The sequence below is a fragment of the Lissotriton helveticus genome, chromosome 11, assembly GCF_964261635.1.
Source record: "Lissotriton helveticus chromosome 11, aLisHel1.1, whole genome shotgun sequence".
NCBI lineage: Eukaryota > Metazoa > Chordata > Amphibia > Caudata > Salamandridae > Lissotriton > Lissotriton helveticus.
In genome coordinates, this window is record NC_136072.1 from 401925708 (window position 1) to 401933712 (window position 8005).

The following is an 8005-nucleotide window of genomic DNA, read 5'->3' on the forward strand; positions in this document are numbered from 1 at the left end:
CACACTGTAGTCTCGTCGCATCCCGTAACAATACTTTGCTTTTGCTGAGCGATGCATCTTCCACATGGATTGACGCATTGCTCTGCAATCAGGATTAAGGTACTTTTGTCCAGTGGAATGGTACGTGATAGAAATATCACGACCTTACCTGGCGCACAGCTTTTAAATAAAGTATTTCCACCTTTTCACGTTATTTTAATTTTTATCAATTTCACGCTGATTTTGAATTTCATTTAGTGCGTATTTTTATTTTAAATCACTTTTATCAATTACTCATTGATTCTCAAAAATCATTTTTACATATATTTTTGTTTCATATCAACTGTATAGTTGCTTAAAAGAGTACATTTGTTGTATTTAACATCATACAAACAACTCATTCAATTACGACGATTGTTGAAAAAATAATTGGCCCGATGCATTTCGGGACCCTCGTCCTTTCCTCAGGGGCCTCTGTAAAAAAAATCACGTATACCCGTTAGTTCTGCATGTTTACATTTTTACCATGTTTAATTTATATCGTTTAAGCCACTACTATTTTTTGAGAATACACCGTTCTTATATTATATCAGCATGTCATATTTACATTTCTGATTAACAATTCATTGCGTTGCCCAATATCAGTTACATCTGTAAACCTTTGCTGTTTGTCCAGAAACACTGTATGACAGAAACGAACGCGTTGGCTACTGTTACTATGCGCTTATACATTTCTTATGCACCATTTGCAAGTACAATTTTTCATAACGTTAAATGATATAACCATGAACCACTTACTGAATGTGATATGTTTAGGTTGTATGTGCCTCTGTAGGTGCGGGTCAATCCTGATAAATTTTCTAAAGAAAAAGTGCGGGTACAAAAATTCAGATACATGTAGCTGAGATTTTTTAACGTTATGATGCGGTTCTCAACGGTTTAGCCTTCATATATATGCTAAGTTACCTGGGTTTCTTGTTGTATACTAGCGTATCTGTAAAAACAAAAACGAAAACGGCAAACTGTAGTTTCAAATATCATGGGTTTCTGTTGGGCGCTAAAAAATAGTGCGTGAGTCTACTCGCTTTTAAGATTCAAGCTTACCGTCGATGAGATCAAAAGATTCTCATGGGAAAACAAGTGTACGGCTGGATTCCGAGCGTTTGCGGTATGCTCACGAGTTTGTTAAATACAACGCGAACGCTCGGAATCCAGCCGTACAGCGCCCAACAGAAACCCATGATATTTGAAACTACAGTTTGCCGTTTTCGTTTTTGTTTTTACAGATACGCTAGTATACAACAAGAAACCCAGGTAACTTAGCATATATATGAAGGCTAAACCGTTGAGAACCGCATCATAACGTTAAAAAAGCTCAGCTACATGTATCTGAATTTTTGTACCCGCACTTTTTCTTTAGAAAATTTATCAGGATTGACCCGCACCTACAGAGGCACATACAACCTAAACATATCACATTCAGTAAGTGGTTCCTGGTTATATCATTTAACGTTATGAAACATTGTACTTGCAAATGGTGCATAAGAAATGTATAAGCGCATAGTAACAGTAGCCAACGCGTTCGTAGTGTGCATACCAGGAGCGAGTCGCCCTCCCATAAAAGACACGAAACAAGGTATTGTCGTTCACCGCGTAGTCTTTTATTGAATCTTAAAGCAGTGTCATTAATCCTTTATTCATCTCGGATTATTAATCCTTTATTCATCTTGCTTATGGTAAATCTTTAAAATACTTTGCTTATAAATAAATCTCTAGGTTGTACATTGTCATTTCATTTTCAACCCACTCTCCAAGGGGCCTTTCCTTAACCTTCGGGCTGTGCCAGCAGGCCACAACCAAGATAGCCTGCTCTCCTTAAGTTGACCGCCCTCCGGTCAACGGAGCCACAGGTAAATAATCAACAAAGATAGCCTGCTCTCCTTAAGTTGACCGCCCTCCGGTCAACGGAGCCGCAGGTAAATAATGTGCCTCCATGAGACAACCATACTGGGGCATACCCCCTTCAATGTTATAAACATATACCAAGGCATCTTGGGTAGGGGAGGAGAGGTCAAGGACCACCAGCAGGTCAGTCCCCCCTCTCCCACCAGCCCAGAGCCCCACAATGACTGTTTGCCCTTTCCAAGGGGCATCCAGTCCATACCAAAATGGAAGTCCACCGCCTTTTCTTGCCTGGGACCCCGCCAAGCTCTTCCTTGTTGCCGGGATGGGTGGGTGGGTAATTCTTTGCTGGTCTGCTGCCGGAGCTGTAGGGAGAAGACAAAAGAGGATTAGCTCTGCCTCCCCCGAGGTTTTATACCCTCGGGGGAGGGAAGGTCGACCCTGCCTTCCTGGCGACTCTGGTCTCCCATGATAGGTTCACTTGGACCTGCTTCGCTGGCTGCCCCTCCCCTGTCCTGCTGCTGCCTCCCGGACATTCCTGCTGGCCTCCCGCCCCAGATGCCCACTAAGGGCGCCACGCCCCTAGGAGCGGGTGGCGCCGTCATAGTGTGCATACCAGGAGCGAGTCGCCCTCCCATAAAAGACACGAAACAAGGTATTGTCGTTCACCGCGTAGTCTTTTATTGAATCTTAAAGCAGTGTCATTAATCCTTTATTCATCTCGGATTATTAATCCTTTATTCATCTTGCTTATGGTAAATCTTTAAAATACTTTGCTTATAAATAAATCTCTAGGTTGTACATTGTCATTTCATTTTCAACCCACTCTCCAAGGGGCCTTTCCTTAACCTTCGGGCTGTGCCAGCAGGCCACAACCAAGATAGCCTGCTCTCCTTAAGTTGACCGCCCTCCGGTCAACGGAGCCACAGGTAAATAATCAACAAAGATAGCCTGCTCTCCTTAAGTTGACCGCCCTCCGGTCAACGGAGCCGCAGGTAAATAATGTGCCTCCATGAGACAACCATACTGGGGCATACCCCCTTCAATGTTATAAACATATACCAAGGCATCTTGGGTAGGGGAGGAGAGGTCAAGGACCACCAGCAGGTCAGTCCCCCCTCTCCCACCAGCCCAGAGCCCCACAATGACTGTTTGCCCTTTCCAAGGGGCATCCAGTCCATACCAAAATGGAAGTCCACCGCCTTTTCTTGCCTGGGACCCCGCCACAGGGCGAGTAGCTAACTGGCGCGCTCGCCCTCCCCCCGACCTAAAAATACTTTGTTGCTGGGTGCCACCTCGCACCCCACCCTGTTCCTGTATCAATTCATAGCTGATGACACACAGGGCCTCCCACAGTAACGTAAGAGGTAAACAGTTGATAACTTAACTTCAAGCTGACTGCCACTTCCTGCAGTGACCTGCCTTCCTTGTCAAGCTACCTGGCAGTACTGATCCTCAGTTAAATTCATAGATGATTGCAAGCTTGGGGAACATCTGGGAATTCTATGCTCCTGGGGGTTCTTTCCTCCATTATCAAATGCGATACCCAAGGGAAGATGATGCAAAGAATGAATAATGTGACGCATGCTCCGCGGCTGACTGAACCTAATCTTAGCTAATGAGGTATTGCAGTGAATGTAACAACCGACACTTAGTAACTGCGGGTGGTCACATTAAGAGGGTTATATCTAAATGAAGGCATACTTTACGCCCTTACAATGTGAACGCCTTAACCATGTACGTGTAAGCTGCTTCGGTAAATTATCTGATTAACATTAATCAATCATAGTAATGACATACCATGATATCAATAACCCAAGTACTCATAGGGAAACAAATTAATGTTTTCTTCCAGAAAATGAGGTTATCCGTTATTGAGACTAAGGTAACGTATAGCTAGTCCATCAGTAAATTTACCGCGTATTGACTGTACTCATGACGTCAAGATTTATAAAATACCTCGTTAAGGATGCCTGGTCTAACAGATTACGTAAATCCTTGCAATACAAACCATGCAACTGGCGAAGATCCAACACTTGTTGCTTTAAGAAATTGTTTACCAATTTATAATGAACGGGATCGCCCTGGGCCTATTAGTACTTAATGCTGAAAAGGTACATTACCCGCTTGAGGGCCACCCATATAATAACGGCATTTAAGAAAATTGTCTGAAATATTGAGAACAGGTCTAGTGTAATGTTTACCAATATTTTTGTTAAAGGTAACCCTCTGGATTTGAGGCCTTTCGGAAGGGCTAATAGAGCCAAGACACCAGGTCACGATCTGTGACAAACTGATTTGTTGAGGGAAATTGCAAGCCTAATCTATACCCTGCCTCCAAAGTAAGCCTGCTTGCTCTGTGCCAAGCTGCCACAGGGTTAGAAGTGTGGCTTAAGTGGTTGGAGCGGCAAACCCCGATGCAGAGATCCGGCCTGGGCCAGGGTTCAATTCCCCGCCTCGGCGGGTCTTGGGCTCAAATGTCCCTGGACCTGACAATTCTCGCTTCGGTGTCCACTCCAATCATGGAGTCCCACCCCGCAACTCTGGGCAATAGCCTGCCTAATCTCCAAAAACGGCCCCTCGCAGGGGGATGCCTGGCTTTCGCCTTGGGGCTGCCCAGTAATGGGCTATCTCGCAGGGGAATACCCGGACGGGTTCCCCAAGCAAGCGCTGCGACGCTTTCGGGCAGCCTTGCGCTCTACAGATCAAATTTCATTCATTCAACTCTATGAAATAACTGTTCCTTAGTTATGAACATAACTGCATCCATCCAAATACCTAAACATGAATACGTAATCCTTCTAGCTTAGCGCCCGTTCTCCAAGGGTCTTGAACCAAAATAGATAGCCTACTCCCCCTTAAATTAGAAAGCCCTCATATTAACGGGGCTGCCGGTAAATAATCGATAACTGCCACCACCTGTGGCGACCAAAGGTTTCCAGGTAGGGAAGGAAATACAGGACCACCAGCAGGTCAGCCCCAAATCTCCCGCCAGCCCGGAACCCATATGCCTTAACATAGGTGGATGCTACCTGGTTGCAATTATGTTGCTACTAATGTTAAGTGCCACTTGACCCTTAACGACTCAAAAAAGCGGAAAAGTGGGGGGGCCTGCTTAATTGCCATCCACAGGTCGGCATTACCAACGTAAATCATGCAATACAAGGAGAGGCCAGATTCTTGTAATTAATGCACACCCGTTTCATACCTCCAACCTAGCTAGCGTTTAGCGCAGGAAGACAGCTTGCACCAAGTGTAATATTTGTACCATATGTGTGAAGACGTTGTCGGCAGAATAAGAGAACAAAGACACTTAAAACTAATGCTAGTCCGGCTCCGAGGGCCCCAACCCCGGCTTTTCAATTTCTCATTATTTGATGCACAGTCTAGAGAAAAATTTGTACTGCAGACTGGGATACTGCAGCCGGGATATGAATAGTGGGGCTGCCAACTGCTAGACCGCTATCTAGGAATGCATACAATGAGATGGCTGGCGTGGCAGCGAGGTGGTTCCTATGGGATAAAATTAAAAACCAAATCGAACTCCCATGGCTACTGTGCTGACCCAGGTGCTCGGCAATTAAACTACCCACGACCCCGTAACTCGCTAAGCTGTCTCCTGGGATTATCGCTTAAAAAGAGTTCTGGAGGTAGCTTCGTGGGTCAGAATTGCGCATCCCAGTGGGGCCAACTCAGGCATTCATCCTTAAGAGATCAGTACATTCGATACCATTGGAACCTGAGCATCTGTAACCTCTCGGTGCTAGTCACAATTCAATATCAAGCAACGCAATATACACCATGTAAAACACAGCATGACTTCGTTCAGGCAAGCTAATGTATGCTGCGACAACACATACTTTCACAATACTGGCATTTGGGCACTTGTATTAAAACATAAATCACCTCTTCAATGATTTAACATACACGACTCAAAATAGGGGATACCTAAAAGTACCCCAGTGATGTAGATTCTATCGGGCTGACTTCCGACCCTTGGTTCCAGAATGCTTTTAAACGTAAAGCGTGCCCCTGCTGAAACTGAAGCTGCACTGCTTGTAAAAAATGCACCGGGTATGTTGTCAAAAATAATTGCCTGCAGGATTTCCCCGTTGGCCCTCGCAAGATGCCCTGGGGGTTGCCTGTCAGTTAATGCCAGCTGTTCGGCATATTTCTGCGCGACAGCGGCGGGAGGCGGATGTGTACTTTTGAAGATAAATGACCAGCCCTGGCTTTTTGGAAAATTAATTGTCCTGAAACTCTCGCGCTCTCTTAAAATGTTTGGAGGAATTATAGGGTCTTTGAAGATACAATGTATTCTGGCAGCTACATTATTCTTACTTGTAATTGTTCTTAAAAATCTGCCTGCAACTTAATGCCAACTGTTCGGCATATTTCTGCGCATCAGCGGCGGAGGCGGATGTGCACTTTTGAAGATAAATGACCCGCCCTGGCTTTTTAGAAAATGAATTGTTTTGAAACTCTCACACTCTCTCAAAAATGTTTGGAGGAGTTATAGGGTCTTCGAAGATACATTATTCTACTTGTAAATGTTCTTCAAAGTCTGCCCGCAAGTCATTCAATTACAGTAATTAGGTGTCTGGGATTTACATAATGGCAGGCCGAGACCATGTGAGAACGCACAGCTGTTACCACGCGGTCTGGCAGGCTCTCGTGGGCAGTAAAATGTCAGGGGACCATAAAATGGCCTTAGCGCGAGTAGAAGAGACAAAATAAAATTATAGAGATTTTCTTTCCCTGCCGCCTCGGCTATACAAATGTCCGCAGGTTTTGACAGGCCGACATACATTGAGACTGACTAAATGAATCGTCTCCTCGTGGTTTTGCTGCTCTCGAATTGATTCATAGGTGCAGTGGGAAAGCCGTGAGCTGTCCGTAAATGACAACCAAGCGCCCCAGCTAACTGCAGCCAAACATAATTTGGCATCAACTTTGACATTGTCAACCTTGGCACAGAGTTTATAATCTCCTGTCATCTTCAAAGAGCTCACTTAAGTCAATTTCCAGGAAGAGCTTTTCTCCGCTGCCTTTAACAGGGAGTGTAACTTATTTGCGTCTGTGCCAGTAGCTAGCATGTTCTTTACCGCTGGGGATGGGTATCTCCCGGATGCAATTAGACATTAATCTGAGCTAAAAATGCTGTTGTGGGCTATTTATATCAGAGAAAACATGCTATATAATTTTGTAAGAACAAGCATATCTCAGGCCCATAGGCCCCTCGAACCAGCAGTCTCAGAACTCCCTGCCTAGTGCTGAACCTCCAGGCTATCCCCTAATGGTACCGGGATCAGTGTAACCGCAGCAGATTTTTATACTTTTACTCGGTAAGCCATATGCGACCTGTTTTCCTGAACAAAACGTAAAGCCATAGTGTAAAATGCCTTAGCGTATTTGCTGTATCACCCTTTTAAAAATTCATCACATCAAAACTAATTCAAAGCCATGTCCGAGAATGGCCGCCACAGTGTTCATACCCATTGCCGCCATTGCTGCCCACGCTGTGTTTCCTTCCGACGGCCGCTGCCTGTGTTACTGGGCGACTTTCCTCCGGACCTGGGAATTCCTTCGACTGCTTTCCTTTGTCCCATGAAGCATTTCCTCGGAGCGAAGAAAAGGTGAATTAGTAAAAGTGTTACAAAATCAAACTTCTACTGCCCTCATGTGGGAATACGCGATCTAACAGCGCGACTTGTCCAGATAACCGGGAACTATCGTGTGGTGAAGATTTAGATTTCCAAACACGAGTAACTGTGTGAATTACTATCCCTCACACGCATCGCTCAGGCGACACCCACGACTCCACCACTCACCTAACGACTACGCTGTGGGGCCTTCTCCTTTCCCTCGTGCAGCGACTCAACTACCAACGTAATTCTTTGCTGGTCTGCTGCCGGAGCTGTAGGGAGAAGACAAAAGAGGATTAGCTGTCTTGTTTTCGTCTGTCAGATTCCTTCTGACAGTGGTGAGTTTTTGGATACCGAGGCAGTAGCCTCATTACTCCACAATCGTTTTGAATTTTTTAGTCGCTGTTTAGATTGTCTTATTGATGTGTGACGCTTTGTCACAGTTGAGGTTGCATCACATGGTCATCTCAGTGATGGGC

At 45.0% G+C, this 8005-nt stretch overlaps 1 long non-coding RNA gene across 2 annotated transcripts; it reads right to left on the reverse strand.

Moving 5' to 3' along the window:
- Positions 1-290: 290 nt before the first annotated feature.
- LOC144792675 (uncharacterized) lies at positions 291-7798 on the reverse strand. 2 transcript variants are annotated; one of them, XR_013602594.1, is made up of 4 exons: positions 7713-7798; positions 7377-7500; positions 2144-2246; positions 291-453 (listed from the first exon to the last, which is right to left on the reverse strand). It is a non-coding gene; the product is annotated as an uncharacterized LOC144792675 (long non-coding RNA). The 2 variants fall into 2 exon arrangements; XR_013602593.1 differs by having other exon boundaries at positions 7377-7798.
- Positions 7799-8005: the final 207 nt, after the last annotated feature.